Source organism: Thamnophis sirtalis, unplaced genomic scaffold (assembly GCF_051295495.1).
Source record: "Thamnophis sirtalis isolate CommonGarterSnake01/CBP01778 unplaced genomic scaffold, rThaSir2_p1.2 scaffold_4, whole genome shotgun sequence".
Taxonomy (NCBI): domain Eukaryota; kingdom Metazoa; phylum Chordata; class Lepidosauria; order Squamata; family Natricidae; genus Thamnophis; species Thamnophis sirtalis.
In genome coordinates this window covers 121,135,543-121,156,316 of record NW_028261384.1, presented here as the reverse complement: position 1 = coordinate 121,156,316, position 20,774 = coordinate 121,135,543, and the positions used below count along the sequence as shown (strand labels likewise).

The window sequence follows — 20,774 nt, the reverse complement described above, 5'->3', positions numbered from 1 at the left end:
TACAATCCCCTGGAAAAACTATAAAAATGTGTTCTTTAGAGTCTAAGAACAGAGGCATATTTTTAAAAAATAAACAGTTACCTAACTTTGCCAACTTGAAATGCGTTATGCAGCAATTTTCCCTTCATAACTGTTCTTTTTTCATTGTTTAGAGAAGGAAAAACAGATGGAAGAGGTAGTAAAAAAATAGGGAAGTGCTACACATGAAAACATAACAACCTCTGCATATCCATTAACATCTATGAATGAGACAGATCAGTTGAAAATACCAAATTTATTAATTTCTCTCTCTCTGCCAGCTGTTGAAGCCAAGTAACAGAAGGCAGCAATAGTAATAACAATAGCGCTTAGACTTGTATACCGCTTCACAGTGCTTTACAGCCCTCTCTAAGCAGTTTACAGAGTCAGTGTATTGCCCCCAACAATCTGGGTCCTCATTTTACCCACCTCGGAAGGATGGAAGGCTGAGTCAACCTTGAGCCTGCTGAGATTTGAATAGCCAAACTACAGGCAGCCGGCAGGCAGCAGAAGTAGCCTGCACTACTGCAGTCTAACCACTGCGCCACTGTGGCTCAGAGAAACATGAAGGAGATATCAGTGGACTGAAGTCAGTTAGGAATGGAAATGCCACAGGTGAGGTCACCTGTTGAACATGCTAGGTTGGGAGGAAGCACCATCTGGTGAGAAGTTGGGTCCTGGATCAGCTCAAGCTCCATTTGGGTTTCCAACAGTGATTATTTTGAAGCTCTTGGACTTCTGTAAGCAGAGTACTTACCTCAAAAGTACTTTTTCAAAGGCAGTTGAACTATTTTTTCCCTTTGAGGAAGAAGAACAAAACATTCTGTTTCTCATCCAGCGTAAACATAAATGGCCTCTTTTACCCCCCTTTCAAACCAATGATCCTCTCTATCCAAAATGTGGGCGTTACTGTCTTCAAAAGGATGACTTTTGTCTTTCAAATGCAGATGGACTGCTGAATCTTGTCCTATTGGTTTGATCTCCTATGTTGTGCCCCATGCGCTTGTGAAGTGGTTGTTTTGTTTCCCAAATCTGCACATGGTTCACTGCAATGTATTGCATATATCACATTGCTCAGTTTGTGTCTGGATATTTTATCCTTGGAGTAGACAGGCTTCTCCTTTAGTGTATTCTTGGGTTTAAAATGTACATGTCTGTTGTGTGAGTGAAAATTCTCCGGAGCTTTTCAGATATTCCTGCAATGTACAAAATGAAGTTGTCTTCTTATGCTTCCTCCTCCTCCTCCTCCTCCTCCTCCTTTGAAAAAAGAGTCCAGTTGCCTTTTCAAAAAACACCTTTGAGACAACTGTCATCTGAATAACTGAGAATCTCCACAGACAGTAATAGCAACCTATTTTTGCCCCATCCTGGGACATTCTGAAATGTAGATCTTAGATCTATGATGGTTCTACTTAGCTCTTTCACTTTTTCCACCAATAAACAAGCCTTCTATAATTTGAAAGGTTCCACCACAAAAGCGCGTAGGACAAAATCGCGCTCGACAAAAGCGCGCTGTGATGTCATCACAGCGCGACGAAAAAGATCGAAAAAATGTAAAAATAAAGCTAAAACCTTCCCCTAACCCCCCCAAACCTAACCCTAAACCTAACCCTAACCCTAACTCTTAACCTAACCCTAAACCTAACCCTAAACCTAACCGTTAAAGTAACGAAAAACGTAACGCTAACCCTTATCCTAACCCTAACGCTAACGCTAACGCTCTAAAGCTAACCCTAACCCTTACCCTTACCCTAACCCTAACCCTAACCCTAACCCTTACCTTTATGTGAATCGGCTTGCTTTAATTTAATTTTTATTAATTTTTATTTGAATTTTTCGATCTTTTTCGTCGCGCTGTGATGACGTCAAAGGCGCGATTTTGTCGATCGCGCTTTTGTCGTCCGCGCTTTTGACGGGTCACGATTTGAAATATTTCAAATAGCTGTCCATAGTACCAGCCATTGTCTATTGGCATTGTTGGGAAAAGCTGAACTAGCCTGCTAGGAATAGCAGCAAATGTCATTTTATTTAGGCTTATTCACAGTAATTTTCACAGAATCTTAGAATTGAAAGAGACAATGTCGGCTATTCAAACTACTTTCGGCTCAGGGAAGGATTGCACATTAAAGCTTCCCCAGTAGATAGCCATCTAGCCTCCACTTGCACATATCCAGGTAATTAGCTCCACTATCAATTTTTCACCCAGAATCTGTTTTTCTGTTATTTAAGCTCATTATTCTGCCTCCTGTACAGAACATAGAATAGGTCATGGTCACTTTGGTATAACATCCCTTCAAGTTGTGAAGAATGTGTAATAGTTCCCTCTACACTTTCTGATCTTAAAACTAATTGTGCCCAGCTTTTTAAATTCTCTGATCATCCTGCTTCTTCTTCTCCACCAAAGCTCTTCCAGGTTGTCTGAGCCCTTTTTAAAATCCTGGGACCCAGAACTGGACGTAATAATTGAAACAGAGTCTAATGAATGAATAATGTTACCAGAATTCTTTTTTCCTATGATTCAGATCCATGTCATAACAAATAAGAATTCTGTTCTGTGGGTTTTTCTAATTTTTTTTTATGCTGACTGATTTAATAGATTTATATTTTTTTAAAAAATTATAGATGTGATAGGAGGCTCTCCTTCACAGCTCCAGAATTTTTCTGAAACATAGAAGGAAGACAAAAATCACTTTGTTATTGCTTTTTCCCTCATTAGGTTTCACTTATGCAACTTTTAATACTGTTGCATATATATATCTTCCTCAAAAAAATATGCCAATCTATTCCCCATATTAGAATATTTGCTGTCTTATGAGAAATTTTACATTCAAGGAAGTTTTCAGAAATAGGGATCTTGCTTAACATCCTTTGACTTTTCAAGCTTCTTCAAAAATATCACAATGAACAAGGGTTTGAATCAGATAATGTAACACCATTCCATTCTGCTTTATGCTTTTTCCTTTTTTTGTAAACCTAATTTGCAAAAGTAAAGTTGTTTTCTATTTTTGGGCAAACTGTACTAATGGTACTATTACCTGACTAATTTGCAAAAAGCATTAGAGTCGTATTGATGAAATTGGGATTACCCATCAGTCAGGTAGAGAGCATTAGGTTAGAAGGATCGTTAACATTATCAGTTCTTTCATTTAATCATGAACTCACAAAGATGCTATAGAATGTTAAATAATTAACAGGGCCCATAACTCAGCCTGTCCCTCAGCCATGGCAATGCATCACTACCATCTTCTTTGCAGCTCTTCCTTTATTAAAAGTTGCCTACTAACTGCAAATAAATTGATTATTAGAAATAAATCTTGGTAATCTCGGGTGTAGTTCTATAGGTCCTTTGGGATAGTGTGCTATTTAAAATGCACCTCAAAATGCATACTGTTTGTCCTCAACCTATGACCATAATTGAGCCCAGAATTACAGTTTTAAGTTGTAAGTTGAGGCATCACATGATTGAGCCCAATTTTTCAGCATTTTTCCAGTGGTCATTAAGTGAACTCTGCCATTGTTAAGCAAATCCATTTTCTCTAATGAGCCTTTTTTTGCTGGAAACCAAAAGTAAATGGTGAAAACTGACAAAAATATCCACAATTGTAATTATGTGATTGCAGCATGCGGGAAACAGCCATAAAGGTGAGCCAAGTGCCCCAAAATGCTATCACATAACCATGGGCAGGGAGGCAGTATGGCTATCGTAACTTCAAAATTGGGTCATAAGAAACTATTGGGGGAGGTCCATTGTAACTTCTAATGGTTGCTAAGCAACCAGATATATGTTTTTAAATTTTTATAGATGTGATAGAAGACCACCTATAATAATTTTAAAAATCTATAATTGCAGCAGTTGAAATGACAAAGGAAATAAACAATGTTAACCTTGAGGTTTAATGTAAAACTTTGCTCAAGTGAGAATTGATTCAAGAAAGACTGATTATGAAAGCAGCGAAGATAGATGAGGAAAGATTTTATAGTTACATCAACAGTATTTCTGCAAACTTCCAAGGGTCATTCTCTACTCAAATCTTCTCTAACCTGATGATTACAACTGGGGGATATCAGGCTGGGGAATCTTCCTCTGGGATTCCAAGATTCACTCAAGAAACAAGTCAATCCATCAAATCCTCCAAAGTAGGCGTCTCCAACCTTGGCAACTTTAAGCCTGGAGGACTTCAACTCCCAGAATTCTCCAGCCAGCAAAGCTGGCTGGGGAGTTCTGGGAGTTGAAGTCCTCCATACTTAAAGTTGCCAAGGTTGGAGACCCCCTGCTCCAAAGAACTTTCGTGCCATTTCTGAATTGCCTTGTTTTGTTCACTCTTCTCATGAACCAACCAGTGCTCCCTTCCACTGATCAGTGGGGATATCCAGTATTACATCCTTGCTGTACAGTTTTGTGGGTGAGAAAAATAAAGGATACCTATTCTTAAGCTTAAGAAGATTGATGAAATGATGGCCAGTTTGATTCTCTTGACTTCCGCAGGGAATAGAAAGAACTAGTGTCGAAGAGGACAGACAAGGCAAGACATATACCCACCACCACCTCATAGGTCCAGGATTAACACAACAAAACTAAATTTTCATGATCTAAGAGCAAAGTTGAGCTGGAAACTAGTGGGATCAGCCTCAGAAGAGAACCCTGGTAATCCCATTGGGTCTTATCAGTAGCACTGTGGGACAGTTGTATCAGACTCTACAAGAACTGGAATTGTGTGACCCTTTGACAAGAGTTTGGTTGTGATGTCATGTTTTCTAGACTTCAGTCCCATTCTGCATAAATCATTTAATTTGCCAGATGTCACAAATCTCTCTCTCCCTCCTTTGGGTAAAACAGGCTAACAAGGTTATATCTCTAGAATGTGTCTAAAATTGAACATATTCCTTAAAATGAGGGCGTTCAAAATAAGGGGCCCTGGATGTTAAATTTTAATTACTCCCTTCCTCTTTGTAGTCTTGTTTCCATGACTTCATTTGATCTGGGGATTCATCCCAGAATTCATTTTACATGTGATAGGCCTCAGATCAGAGAAATGATAAATAGGAAAATAGAGGAGTTCCTTAGATCTTATGCAGAAGGCATTTTTCTCCCCAGCCCTGACTCACCAAACCCTGCCTGCCTCTAAATTTATTTGTTTTTTTTCAATTTATAACACCTAGCATTCCCTCCTCCATGGTTTTCCCACAGAAGCGACCGTGTTTGGTAAGTTGGAAAGGAAGAAGATGACCAGCCCCCAAGCGATACACTGAATTTGCATGGCTAAATATGGACTGGAAACTGGATTCCTAGGGTGGACAACTTTATTTTTGGCAATCTCTGATATTGTTCTTTTGCTTCAAAATAACTTATCCAACTGTTGATACAAATGGAAATTTCACTGGGAGGTAAAAACTGTTTTGAACTGGACTTCAGATGACCACCTGGATAGATAAGAGGTAGAGATGGACTAGCAACGGAAGTGGTTTGCCACCTCCTTCTTTGGACATGTTTCAGTTTCCCAGTTTAGTCTGCAGCCTTGCAATTTCCTGATGGACCTGTATCTAAATATTGACTGGGCCCACCCATTCTTAGCTTTTCAAGAGCAGAAAGATTATATGCATCCCATTGTAGAAAATAGAGTGGAATAGCATGGAAACCCTTCTGGATAGATGGCTATTCTGTAGTACCACCAGAATTCCTAATGTAATTGCAAATGTATTGCTGAAAGATATTCTGTAAACTGGCTTGAAGCAATTTGGACTAACTCTGATCCTCCCCAACCCCACTCCCTATCCTTTACCCTCCCCAATATGAGCAAAGTGAGCAAAGCAAGGGAAAGAGCTTAGTTCCTGCACATTTAATATCCCACAAATTTAAGGGAACCCCCCCCACATACACACATACACAGCACAGCACTCAAATCAATCAAAACAATTAATAGGCTCCATTAAAAAAAAGATTAATAGACTACTGCAACTGGAAGTTGTTTTGTGTAATTTTGGGGAGGGATGACCCAGGTTTTTTGTGGTTCCTGACTGATGAGAGGAAAATGTATATTCCCTGATATATTGTTCTGATTTTTATTAAACATACATCCTTAGCAATGACAGTGAGGTCGAGGGATGCCCTGGATTTAAATATTAGAACATAAGTTTGAATTATAGCATTGGCTCACAGGTAGGCGGCAGAGGAGCCTTCTTAAAATTGGTTCCCCTCTCTATTGTCTCCTGATATGTTGGGTTAGAGCTAATAACATCCCTAGATATTATAATCCGTGAAAATACTAGTTGTAGACCAGAACATCTAAAGAAGGTTAGGTTCAGAAGGCTGATGTAGGGCAGATCACTGGAGGTTTAACCTCAATTTCCTAATGTACAAAATGGGAGAAATAGTGCCCTTCCAACCTCACACTGCGCATTTAAAAAGCACTACGCTCTAATAAAACTGGCAAAAGAATAATAAAACTCAACTGAGCTTTAGTTAAATCCAAGCACACATATTTTATTACTCTGCGCAATGAGGTTTTCTGATGCAGGGAAGTTATATCCCAGGCATAGAAAAGTAATTACAGTCTTTGTAGGTATGCAATGAAACCCATCACTGTACAAAGAAGTTCATTAACATCTCAAATGCGTTATGTGCTATCCACCCGCACATAAAAGATATGGCTGTTACCATTCACACTTCTCAAAGCAGAATATTATGGGGTGGTTCTCACACAATGTGTGGATCATTACACCATCTTCCCCTCTTTCTCCAATATACAAATCAACAATGTACAGATCACAAAAAACATACTGAATCTGACATCTAATAGCTCACACAATCCTTCTAAAAATATCATTGAGGGTTTTGGCAACCATCAGTGGCAGGTAGATTAAAATCTATCTATGCATGAAAGAGTAATGAAAAGGAAGTATGTAGGCACACCGGTAGGCAAAAAGGAGGCACAGGAAGGAAGGGAGGAGGGAGTAAGGAATTATATAACATGGAGCCAACACACACACACACACACACACACATCTTTTTCTCTCTCTTGTCTTAACACACACATGCACAATAAATACAACTGGCTTTAGAAGCATGTATCACAAAAGCAAAATTTATTATACAAAGGCACACAATGGGAATTGGTATGGTATAGGAAAGAACAATCACCCCAAATAATATTATGAACATGCAGAAGTACTGTAGTAGCACACAAATGTCCCCCTATTCGGGTACATAGTATATTCTCAAATATGTTTATATCGGAGAGCCACAGGTTAGCGGTTAAGGTGCTGACCTAGAAACCAGGAGAAGGCGAGTTCAGTGGTGGGATTCAATTTTTTTTACTACAGGTTCTGTGGGCGTGGCTTGGTGAACAAGGCATGGCTTGGTGGGCGTGGCTTGATGGGCGTGGCAGGGGAAGGATACTGCAAAATCCCTATTTCCTCCCAGTCAGCTGGGACTCGGGAGGCAGAGAATAGATGTCAGAGGTGGTATTTACCGGTTCTCCAAACTACTTGAAATTTCCACTACTGGTTCTCCGGAACTGGTCAGAACCTGCTGAATTCCACCTCTGGATGAGTTCTAGTCCCATTTTAGGCTTGAAAGCCAGCTGGGTGACTTTGGGCCAATCATGGAAATGGTAAGTTCTAGTCCCACCTTAGGCATGAAAATTGGTCACCAGGTAGGTGACTTTGGGCCAATCATCAAGAGATTGTGAGTTCTAGTCCCATTTTAGGCTTGAAAACTGGGTGATTTGGAGGCAGTCACTCACCTCACAACTCACTTCACTTCACTCAATTCACCTGACAGGTTGGAGAAAAAGAGGAGCACAGAACATTATGAATGCTTGCCACTGTAGGAAGCTAAAATCCACTCCTCTCCAAGAAAAATGAAATATCCTGGGAAATATTGAAAGGGAAGAATATTATATTTCTCTGGATCAAAAATGGGGAAACATGTTTTTAGGCAGGAAACAGACTCATTCTTAATAGTCCCCTTGTCAATGGGTCAAAGCCTGTGCTAGTCTATTCTACATAGCAAAAATCCCCCCCAGCTCCTTGGTGATGGGATTAAGGCATAATAGTATTAGCCCTTTACCCATCTCACCACAGGGCACCTGGGAAGAAGCAGTGCTCAAACAAACTTGGACTCACAGCCTAGAGAGTTGCCCTTGCATGGCCCCATGGGAGTCTGACAACCAATCCAAATGCAAGATCAAGATCAAAGGCAGAGAGGGCATAAAACCAGGAACTTTCAGCATCTTGGTCTCTTTTTCTTCTTCACCCAACATCTGGAACCATATGATCTCCCTTTTCTGTTCAGGAGCTCAAGCCATGTCCACCATTAAACCATCTTTCCAACCAGCCTCCATGTTTCCAGTGTCTTTTCCCCCACTTGGAACTGAACCCAGAGGGACATTTCTCCCAACACCACCTTGAGCTACATATAGAATATTAAAGGCAGAATATAAATCTAATAAATAAATAGAGAAAGAGTTGTCTGTGGGTGACGGACAAAGAAAATGGATGGCCAGCTGACTGATTGACTGACTGAATGAAAGACAGACACTAACAAGCTAAAAGAGGGCCCCACAGTTTCACTTTCCCTGAAAACTGCAGGGAAGGACCACAACAATGATTTATCATTAAAAACGGGAGAATAAAAGGCATCGCTGCAGTGGCCAGACAAAGGGTGGGAAAAGGTTAGAGATGGAAATGCCTGTAGTTTTGTGCTAGCAAAAGGATATTTCACAAAGCCTCCTTCAGGCCCCAGATGTGGCAGGAGGTGGACACTGGAGCCCCCAATAAATATGAATTACTGACTCCAAGTCACCCAGTCACACACAAACACACCCATACACACAATCAGCATCCTCTCTTAATATCCGTACTTCATTCCAGTTGTGGAATCCTGCCCAAATCCTAACCAAAAAGCTTCACAGGCTGAGGTTGTGAGGGGCAAAAGTCATTTTTATCTAGAAATGTGACCCATTGCGGAGACTCGTCAGCCTCACCAGGACATCCTGATAGGGACATCTGTGTGCCTATGGCAGGGCTGTGCTTTTGTCTGTAGTGGATTACCTGGGTCACACTCCCAGGAAACTGTAACTACGGGCGAGGGCCAAAATGAAATTTCAAAGTTTAAGAGCATCTAACACAGAGTCAGTTGGAGAACTAAATTTGAGTAAAGACTTCTATCTCCTTCCAAGGAATACTTGACTTATAATCACAACTAAGCCCAAATGTTATGTTCCTAGCCAAGGCAGTTGTTAAGTGAGTTGATGTACCCCATTTTATTGCCATTGTTGTTAAGCAAATTAAGTGAACCATGCAGTACTTAAGCAAATCTGGCTTTCTCCGCTGATTGTGCTTGTTAGAAGCCAGCTGGAAAGGACATAAATACAAGCGCCCAACATCATGAGGATGTTGTAATGGTTGAAAGCGATAAGTCAAAGTCCCCCTTCTCAGTGCTATTGTAACTTTGAATGGTCACTAAACAAATGGTCGTAAATTGAGGACTAATGGATTTCCCTTATAGCAGTGTTCCTTAACTTTGTTGGCTAGGGAATTCTGGGAGTTGAAGTGTAGATATTTTAAAGTTGTCAAGGCAGAACCAGTGTCTTACAGGAGGAACAGATTCTGATTTAATATAAGGCGAGAAAACTTTTTAAAGGAATTTAAAGTAGGATGGAAAAACCAATGATCTTGGTTCCCTTTTCCTGGAGATATTCAGGTGGAAGATGGATAGCTATCTATCTGGAATACTTCAATCTGGATTTGGGTTTAGCAGGGAGTTGAATTCACTGGCCTAAATAACTTTTTCCAACTCTAGGATTCGACCTGAAATGTTTCTTTTATATTTAATTAACATTACGTATACAATGTAGACATGAGTTGAATCACCTCTCTATTTAAAAATTACACTATGCTGAACACTTTCTGGATACTTAGCTATTCAGGTGACGCTCCAGTGTCCCATTCTATACAATGGGTGAAGAAAAATAATTTTTTAACTGAGGCAAAAAAGGGGCATGGACTTCATGGAATTCACAGCAATCCTTGTTAGTCAAAATGGAACTAATTCTCTACCTAGCCGTACTTTAGATGAAGGATGGATTTTTTTTTTTTTTTGATACAATGGGATCCCTGGGCCTATTGTAACAAAGAAATTTTTTTAGCAGCAGGCCAGCAAGCATTACAGGAAAGTGTTTTAGGAATCTGGAAGTTTAGACCAAGCTGTCATTGATCGAAGAACAGATCAAGACGATGAAGGAAATGAAAAGCAACAGGACAGAGAGGTAGAAAAGGCAAGACTAATTGGGCCAGCATGAAAGCTGAAAACGAGGCTATGGCTTGTAAAGATTCTCTAATCTCCTGAGAACCTAATAAAATTCCCCCACTGTCTGTCAAATGCCTCCCCTCCCCCGCCACCCCATATAATTGAGAAGATGGAGCACAGCTGGTGAGGTGAGACAGAAGTGACAATTGTCATTCTGAGGTCCCAGAGGCTTCACACACCCACCCCAAAATAAGGGAACACTGGGCAAACAAACAAGGCCTTAAGCAGTGGGTGTTTCTGGGGAGAAGAGAAACCTACTGCAACAAGCTTTTCTACTTTTTCAGAAGGCCTCTGGCGCCCACCCAAAAAAGATTGGTGGTGGCTTGGGTGGGTGACAGGTGGGGACAAAGGGGATAACATCAGCCTCCAAGAAGGAGGGAGAGTTAACAAGGAGATGTTTTAGGGTCTCATTAGCACAGTATGACTTGCTGTCTCACCATGGAACCCGCTATTTAATTGGGTCTCCACTGGGACAGAGACAGGCAGATGTGTCACTCATTACCTCTGTGTCTGTGCTTTGTGATGAGAATCCTGGGTTTGGAATAAGACAATGAGGCTTTAGTGGGAGCAGAGGAATCCAAATTTCTCTTTAGAAAAGTAGGTGGGAGCAGATGGCACCTAAGTTAGGGGATCGTTTGAAGGGAGTGGAATAGGAATAGGGGATGCGTGTGCCTTTCTAAGAGAGTTGCCACCAACATGCTAAGCTCCTACAGCTGACTTCAGTCTTCTCCTTTCATAAATTAAGTCTTTGATATTCTCTGTCTTACAGGATTGTCCTGAAAACAAGCATTGGAGGTAGGAAATCTCTGTAGGAAGAGAAAGAGAGAGAGAGAGATAGCACACAAGGGAAAAGGCAGAGAAGGAGGAGGGTGGAAAGAAAACGCTGAACATATTTTGAATGTGATTGTTCCTCTGGGCACATTTAACCAATTTTTGTTCTATTTTTGGGTGTGGGGGGAATAGGGAACAGTGTTGTAGAATACAGGTAGTCCTCTACCACAACTGGGACCGGAATTTCCATTGCTAAATAAAGTAGTTCTTTAAAGTGAGTCACACACCTGAGTTTACCACCTTTTTGCCACAGTTAAATAAATCATTGCAGTTGTTAATTGAAGCATGTGGCCATTAAGCAAATTCAGTTTCCCCATTGACATTTGCTTGTTGGAAGCCAGCTGGGAAGGGCGCAAATGGTGATTATGTGACCCCCAGAACCCTGAAACCATCATAAATTCTTACTAATTGCCTTAATTTTGATCATGTGACATGGGGATGATATAAATGCGAGGCCCAGTTGTAAGTCACTTTTTCAGTGCTGTTAAAAATTCAACAGTCACTAAATGAATGGTTATAAGATGAGGACTACCTGTAACTGGAAGAAATCTCTCATTTTCTCTCTCTCTCTCTCTCATTTTCTCTCTTTCTTTTCCTCCCTCCCTCTCAGTATATCCAGCCCTTCCTGCCTTGAGCAATTATTCTAACAGACAACTGTCCATCCCCTATGAAACAATTCATAGCAGCAACTGGATGCTTCCAGTTGATCCTGCATCAAACCAGATTCTACCCACCCGCCATTACAACACACTTCCCCTCAGTGGCATTCCTCTCTTCAAACCAGAGCTTCCCTTGGTGTTGGCTATCCTCCCACCTCCTGCAATTAATATTGTCTTAGCAATATCAGGCATGTTGCAGCAACAGCGACACTGCCTTTTCTGCACAGCAAGAAAGAAAGGGCTTTGCTTTTCCTACCCTTGTACCAATTTGACACGTCCACCCTTCCAGCGATAACTTGTCTTGCCATACAAGCAGGTCTGTCTCCTTATAAATCAATGTCAGAATCTGAACCTGTCTGTTGGAAAGCTGGTGAAGCTCATTTCGGAGATGACAGGGGTCACAAATTATTTTCCAGGGATCTGCTTTACCTGTGGTCTATAAATTGCATTTGCTCTTCTGCCAGTTTTCCCACTCTTTGGTTAGGCTGGCCAAACGAAAACAGATATCCACACACACATGCAGAAACACACGTTGCTCTCGCTCCTCTCCTGCTACTTATAGATTCTGTCTCATAAGGGATTACAGTAAGTGCAGTTCTGCAAAGCCATTACAGAGGTTTCACCTGGATGGGGGTCTGATTAAAGAAAAATAAAAGTAGCAGCGGACTCCAGAAAAGCCAGCTAATCACAGGTGGCAGACAATGGCTAGACAGCCCATGGGCCGGATTTGCAATGCGAGACCCTTCTTTTACAGTTTGCTTCAGCAAGCCCATTAGCACCGGAGTGTTAAAAGGAAACAGCGAAAGAACATTTGAAAATCAGCCATTAGTAGCACTGTTTCCTTGTAACCTCCTGGATGGGCAGGTTATCACCTCAAAGGTTGTATCATAGAGTCCCAGAGTCCCTAAGCAAAAGATCCTTTCATACGAGACTTTGGAGAAGTCCATGAGGAAAGGTATCAGTGAACATCTAGCTAAGATTTCCCATCACTACCGCTTCCATTAAATGTAAATATACTGCAAAGCCCCATCTGGATTAGGTTTCTGGTAATTGGCCAGAATATCTCCATTCATTCCTTAGCATCAGTGGTGAGATTTAAAAAAAATTACTACCGGTTCTGTGGACATGGTTTGGTGGGCATGGCATGGCTTGGTGGGTGTGGCAGGGGAAGGATACTGTAAAATCTCTATTCCCTCCCCACTCCAAGGGAAGGTTACTGCAAAATCCCCATTTCTTTCTGATCAGCTGGGACTCAGAAGGCAGAGAATAGATGGGGCGGGGGCCAGTCAGAGGTGGTATTTACTGGTTCTCCGAACTACTCAAAATTTCCACCACCAGTTCTCCAGAACTGGTCAGAACCTGCTGGATACCACTCTGCTTAGCATGTAGGTTTCTAACTTAGTGATCAGTAAGCCCTTTGTTTGTAACCAAGTCAAGATTCTCAGAAACCCCCAGACCCATTTATATATTAGTGCAACTTGAGTTATTTCAACCTGGAGTCTTCTCAGAGATCTACACAGCCTCAAAAAGTATCCTTCTTCCCAAGTCCTGTCTTCCTCCCCGTAATACTTTCATGAGATACTTTACATTGAGAAACAGCCATGGATTTGAACCCATATCTCATTGGCAAACCTAATCCTCTAACTACTCCCTGATTTGGCAGAATGAGTAAGTCATCTTGGGGAAAAGGGGGTTAGAGTGGAATGGAAATAAGATCTCTGCTATGTTTGCAACTTAGCCTGCCTTGTGTTGCCTCATCCTTGAAGTAAGATTTAATGCCCACGCCTGTTGATTTCTATACACTGTGAGAAGTTTTATATCCAGATATATTTTATTCTTTATAGTGTTTGCATCTTCCCTTAAAATATTAACAGAATCCACAATGGTCTGAGAATCAGTGTCTCCAAGTTAATCAACTTAGCAAACTTCTTCAAACCTTGCAATAAGGTAGCAAGCCCTAATCCATATATCAAAAAATAAGGTCTGCAAACACAACCAGAATTAATTAAATTAGGTCCCCCAGAGTAACTGCATGTTCACAAGAATAAACATACCTACACACACACACACATACACACACACACACACTACACCTCAAGTGTCACCCTAGAATCAGCATGTAGACACTTTCACACCTTGGCCAAGGTCTTCCTATAAAAATCTGCTCCTGTATTTGGAGGGGGGGGTGCTGCCAGTGTTACTGCCGGTTTGCAATCTGTGCGAGCAACATGCATGTGCATGCGCTGTTCACTGTAAATTGTTCTGCGCACATATGTAGAACAATTTACAATGAACTGCGCATGAGCAGTCACAAAAATTCAAAATGGCGGCGCCCAAGCGGCAGCGAGGGAACTGGTTCGGGGCTGCCAGTTCTGCAACCCAGACCTGAATTCCACTACCAGTTCAGCTGAACCGGGCCAAACCGGCAGCAATCCATCTCTCTCCTGTACCCCATTTCTCTGCAGTCTGCCCCTATAAAAGCATTTTTTTCTTTCCTCACAGCTATTCTTCTGACAATACCAAGATGTCTCTTTCTGTAGCCCTCATACAAGGACTGGAACTAAAATTGCAACCCAAACTGGATGAGACTAGGGGAAACCTCTAAATTTTTGGAGGGAAAATGTTTGGAAAAAAACTAGCTAATGGCAGCAAGAGGTTGACCTTAGCTGAACTTAAAAAATATCTAAGTAGGATCAGACCTGGATATTACATGGAGGAAGATCACCAGAAAATCTCAGGTCACATGCTAGACGAGAAGAACACAAAAACAAGTTCCTTACATTTTTTTGATGAGAAAATCAATGGCTACCAAGATGATCCAGAGAAAATCTTTACTTTATCTTGGGGCATTTTAAGTGTACCCAAAAGGTAAGCTACAGGACAAGATTAAGGTGGAGATTTGAGCTCCCTTTGCTCAGTTCCCTCAACGCCTCCAGAAACAGGTGTCAGCACCCAGATCCTCGAACCAAAATATCACACTCACACATAGGCACGTACCCAAACACACACCAGCTTCTGTGCAAGATGCTTCCCACCAAAAACCCACCCTGCTCCTGCTTCCCCACAATAAACAGCCCCGGAGGCGGGTGTGAAAATGCTTCCAGGAATAGCAGCCAAAGACAGAAATGTGCCATGAAAATTTCACATGTGGACAGTCGGTGCGTGGCTGAACAGGAACTCAAGAGAGGGGAGGCCAGAAGGGAGCAGGGTTGGCAAAGTTGGACATGAAATCATCATTTTGAGAGATTCCCTATTGCTCCCTCCCCATCAGCCTGCCACACTTCCAAATGCCAGGTATGTCGTGTGGAGCGGCTGGTACAGAAACAAAATGTCACTTGCCACTTAAGCAGCAGCTGCATTTTAATCAGGCTACTAATAATACGAAAGGGACATCTCAAGATTGTCCTTTCTTCCCTCTTCCGCCTGCTATCTACAGCAGGACTTGGGGGGAGGCCTCAGTCTGAGGAGGGGATAAAAGTTGAGGTTCAAGACCATTGACACAATGAGACCCCTCTCCCCATCACTTCGACTGCTCATCCGCTAATTAAACTCAAGGCACTCCAGTCGTCCAGCCCCCTCCCCTCTTCCTTCACAACTTGACAGATAGCGGAGAAAATTAATGGCTGGAGAGGGAATTAAATTGATCCTTCTTCTCACTGCGGCTGGGTGACAAATCCACCCATAGATTCCAGAGTTGTCTGTCTGCTATGTTAGAGACCACTGCAGCCACCGCCAGACAAGGCGGCTGGGAGTGAAATGATCCAGTGCCCCCTAGAGGGGAAGACCCCCAAATCTTACTTTGTCGCTGCTTTTTCACACATGTCCAGGGCCCCTTTTCGTCTCTCCAGGGGTGCCCGTATAAATGTAGTTAATGCAAGATTCTGTCTGAACAAAAGGGGGTGCAATGTACAGACGAGTCGAGCAATGTTTTTCATTTATTTTTTTTAACCCACAACTAGATTTTTTTTAAATGTATCATAGAAAAGGTATGAGCTTTATTGGATAGACCAAAAGCATTTAATTTCAGGGAAATGGGATCATCCAGCTGTCTTTGGGAAGCTCCCAAGCAAGACATGTAATTAACCACATGTGCAGTGCGCGCACACACACATGTAATAAGTAGCTATCACAAATATGAGCTATAGTAATTCATTATTTTTATTAGATTTTTCAACCTTTGTTACTTTATAAGTATTACAAGGCAGTGAACCAGTGGTGGGTTTCAAAAATTGTTCGAACCTACTCTGTGGGTGTGACCTCCTTTGTGGGAGTGGCTTGCTGCCCATGTGACCAGATGGGAGTGGCTTGCCACCTATGTGACCAGATATGAAGATGCTGACGGACACTTGTCAGAACCACCTTAAATTGCCTCACACACAGCACCGGCATGCATAAGAATATGATGTAAACTTGTTTTCTAAAAGGCATCTTTGGTTTGCATTAAAACAACCTCAACACACGCAATGTTCTAATTGCACCACAAACGCAGTAGTCATCCTTACCTTTCACAGAGGCACTGAGTTTTATAAATAGGAGCTTGATAGTGTAGAATAATCATATCCAAAGACCAGTGGTGGGTTTCAAAAATTTTGGAACCTCTTCTGTAGGTGTGGCCTGCTTTCCGGGTCCCCTAGTGGAACCTCTTGTAACCGGTTCGGTAGATTTGACGAACCGGTTCTACCGAATAGGTGCGAACTGGTAGGAACCCACCTCTGCAGTGAACATACATAATACAACTTCCTCCCCCACAGTAAAAACCTTGTGAGATGAATTGGGCTGAGATGGATTGATCCAAAGTCACCCAGTCAACTTTCATGCCTAAAACGGGACTAGAACTCCTGGTTTCTAGACCTTAACTATTAAGCCAAACTGGCTCTCCGTAAATAAATACAGTAAATAGTTATGCTCCATAAATGGATTGAAAACCTCTTTGTCTAAGTGGGCAGCTGTAATTCAGCCTTGTGGAACGAAGTGTCATCATTTGAGTATGTGCAGTGTGAAATCATTCTTTTATCACTTTTGCAGTTCTTACTTTTTAAAAAATGTCCAGCTATACAAAAATAGCATGCTGCTTCCTCAGATATAAGGACTTTCAGCCAAGCAATACTTTAACTTCTGTTGATTCAGTCTGTTGGAGGAACAGTTGATTTGGTTACAGAAACAAATATACATGCACGGACTTATTCCAAAAATGAGCTGAAGAATTTTCTGGGGGATGTAATGATACAAAGAGTTGTATCATTAAACTCACACACACATATATATATACACAAAACAGTTGCTGGCATCCATGAACAAAAAGATCACAATTTCCAAAGTTTGTTTGTTCAGCTCTGTACTCTGAGATGATCTCCATGTCCAGTTATTCTAAGCCAGTGTTTCTCAACCTTGGCAGCTTGAAGATTGTGTGGACTTCAACTCCCAGAATTCCCTAGTCAACCATGCTGGCTAAGGAATTCTGGGAGTTGAAATCCACACATTTTCAAGCTGTTAAGGTTGAGAAAAATAGCCTAAATAGCATGTCCCATGATTGTCTTACTAGGATTGTGGGTGTCACAATCCAGCCATATGATGTGCAAGGAGTTGGCTGATATATACGGATTAATTTATATTGGGTTTCTTTAAGTGATTAAAAGCTTAAGTTCATTAGTGCTCTGTTAGTTATCTAAAGAATGACCCTTAGTCAAAACAAAATATTGCGAGGGCCCCCAATGTTCATTGATATATGCCTACCCTATATATCCATTTTTATTTTTTTATATAATTATTATTAGATTTTTATCACCTCTTTATTACTTTATATGTAACTCAAGGTGGTGAACATGCATATTAATACTGCTTTCTCCTATTTTCCTCACAACAACTCTGTGAGGTAGGTTGGACTAAAAGAGAGGGACTGGGCCCATGTCACCAAGCTGGCTTTGTTGCCTAAGGTGGAACTAGAACTCACAGCCTCCTTCCTGGTGATTGGCACAAAGTCATTTTGGTGGCTTCTTTGTCTAAGGTAGGATGAGAACTCACTGTCACCTGTTGATTGGCCCGATTGGTTTTTGTGTCTAAGGTAGGACTAGAACTCACAGTCGCCTGGTGACTGACCCAAAGTTACCCAGTTCAGTTTCATGGCCAAACCAGAACTCGACATGGTAGTCTATTTTCCTTTGCTCAAGTATCATAAACTTTGGGAGGTTTAGGGTCTGTAGCCCACTTATTTCAGAACCCAGATCTAAGAGCAAATTCAAACCTTGGGCTCTAATTAAGCCTTACTTATCTACCAACTTGAGGGGGTGGATACCAGTCCACTCTGCCAGGCCCAAGGCAGGTTTATATGTTTGACTAACACTTGAAATGTCATTCAATAGCATATGCAGCATCACAAACATTTCCTGGTTTGGAGTAGGTCCAGGACAGTGTTGCCATAGTAACCACAGGAGGGAGGGGGGCAGAGCGGAAAAACTTCAATGCCCCACACTCAAGGGAAGTAACGCTACTGTGCAGCTTCAAATGTTTTTGTTTTGATTCTGGAAATGCTCCTTCATAGAGAATGGAAGAAATGATGGCCAGCAGGGAGCAATTATGACCCTTTATGACTGGGGAACCCTAGTTGGAGGCTTCAGGAAAGGTTTCAGGGTGAGTTATTGACCCTAATCTATCAGCCCTGGCAAATGCATGGCGTGTATACTAACTCTGGAAAGCCACTTATTGAAACAGAAAAAGGGTTCCTTAGGCTCATGATAACCCTCTTCTGGCCATCTTCAAACCTGGCATCTCTTTAAAAAAACCCAGATTAACTACAGATTACAAAACACATCAGAAACAGGAAGAATTTGTACCCACAAAGTACCATTTCTAGATAAACTTGCACTCCAGCAGAATTAAAAATAACAATTTCCTTTTGTAAGAAATCAAGTGATTTACTTTTGATCAGTTTCTGCCCAAATCCTCCTCACTTAAAACTTTTCCTTTCTTCCCTCCCTCCCTCCCTCAATCCATGCCTCCATTCATCCATCCATCCGTCCGTCCATCCATCTATCTACACACACACAAACACACACACACACACACAGAGAGAGACACCTGCAATTTACACACAAACTTATTTCCCTTTATAGACCTCTTTGGGAATACTCACCCCCCCCCTTCACCCCTCCTCACCTATAGCGTGTTCAAGTCACTTTTGCCTCCTTTTTTTCAAAACCTCCTTATTAACAATATCACATTATATAATCTGTGTAATACAATTGTTATATTATGTAACTTCATAATCTAAGAAACACATTCTATTTTATTCTATTCTATTCCCTTATTCCGCCCTGTGTTGTCCCTTGCATTAATGGACATGCCTTTAACCATGTTTTGAGTGCAGCTTCTTATTTATTTATTTTTTACATTAAGAAAATGCACCCACCTTAAGCCCAAGGGATGTGGCAGAAGTATTTAATAATTCATCGTTCTTTATACTCTCATCTTTCTCCTGCTTTCTTTAGGAGAAAGAATGAGCAAAGCTTAAAATATGTACCTCTCTCTGTCCAATTAAAACTGTAGAGGAGATTTTTTTTAAATCAATATTCCCTCAAGGCACACACACACACACGCACACACTTAGTTTATCTCGCCTCAATCTTGGTAGTTGATTTACCCATGCTAGCCTCTGATTACTTCTGTCTGTCTGTCTGTCTCTCTCTCTCTCTCTTTTGCTACGGCTGAGTACACACACAAAGTCTAATAGTTCCGCCTATTATCCTCTAATCTAATCTATGTATTCCATATCAGATCTCTGCACCGTCCCCCTCCCATTCTCAATAGAAACAATAGTCTCCACCTCTCGACTGCAACCCCCCTTCCCTTGTGCGCTCTCTCTTTCTCTCTTTCTCTCGCTCGCTCGCTCTCTCGAAGTCCGTGGGATCCCCAATCGATCCCCTCCGCTCATTCCTTGCATCGCCTTCTCCTCATTGGAACCTGTTGACGGGATCTGCACCCAGGTAAGAGGGAGTCGGGGAAAGGGAGGGGGATGCGGGAGTCCCGTGGGACCCATGGGGAAAAGGGGGTGAGTGTGCAGCCTTTGGAAGTGAGGGGGGGTGCGTGAAGATAGTTGCGGGTGCAACTTGGGGAGAGACAAAAATGTGGGGTCACAATCTGGCAGAGTTTCCAAGAAGGCAGAGACTTGGCAGAGTTGTTCGGCAGGTAATATTCGGGAGAAAAGGCTGAGACAAGTTGGGGGAGGCTGCTATGGGGCCGACAAGGGAATTTGGGGAGCAGAGGCTGGAATGTAGGGGTGAAAGGAGTGAAGCCTGGAGGATATCATGGTAGAAAGCAATTCAAACGTGCTTCTTCAAAGAATAAGAGGCACCAGTGGTGTAATCTGGAAAACAAGGGGACATCAGTTGCACAGAGGTGGGATATTCAGGGGAAAAGTTGGGGTGAAATCAAAGGTGTCAAGAATCAGAGATGGTTAAATTGATTCCTGCAATGGGAATCGATGTGGAGAGCAATTCTGGGAAGCTATGAAACTGATTGAGAACTGGTGGACTGAAGCAAGGTTTGTTCAAGAAAATACCTTTATGCAGACCTCTCCCCCTCCCTCTCTTTTTTTAAAAAAAACCTACCACAATTCAATTCAGCAAATTCATCCTGTGACTATTGTTTAAGAAAACAAAGTCATGTAGTTCATGTAAAATAAGCCTCGGGCCAATACTAATTTCAAAATATACTGCTCTATTAAAATGTCATTAAGTGTCCAACAGAGATAAACTCCTAATTCACTTATAATCACCTCACCTAAAAATTGGGAGGTGGGGTGTGGGGGAGAGGCCAGTGCTGCAAAACATGCTTTAATTGGAGTTTGAAATTTTGTTGACTGACATTCCATTTCTCATGTTGCATTGATCCAGTAACCTTTGATTTCATGCTTGTTTTGCCCTTTTTCTTCTTGTTTTTATTTAAATGCAGTTCTGTCTGCT

The 20,774-nt window shown here is 41.7% G+C and overlaps 1 protein-coding gene across 2 annotated transcripts in view; it reads left to right on the top strand.

The window, feature by feature from the left end:
* Nucleotides 1-19,624: 19,624 nt before the first annotated feature.
* DOC2A (double C2 domain alpha) overlaps nucleotides 19,625-20,774 on the top strand; it is a 31,355-nt gene continuing 30,205 nt past the window's right edge. Inside the window, exon 1 of one of the 2 annotated variants that reach the window (XM_014061882.2) lies at nucleotides 19,625-19,796. The gene's annotated coding sequence lies outside the window, so the exon portion shown is untranslated. The remainder of the gene's footprint in view (nucleotides 19,797-20,774) is intronic. The other variant, XM_014061883.2, reaches the window with a different exon arrangement.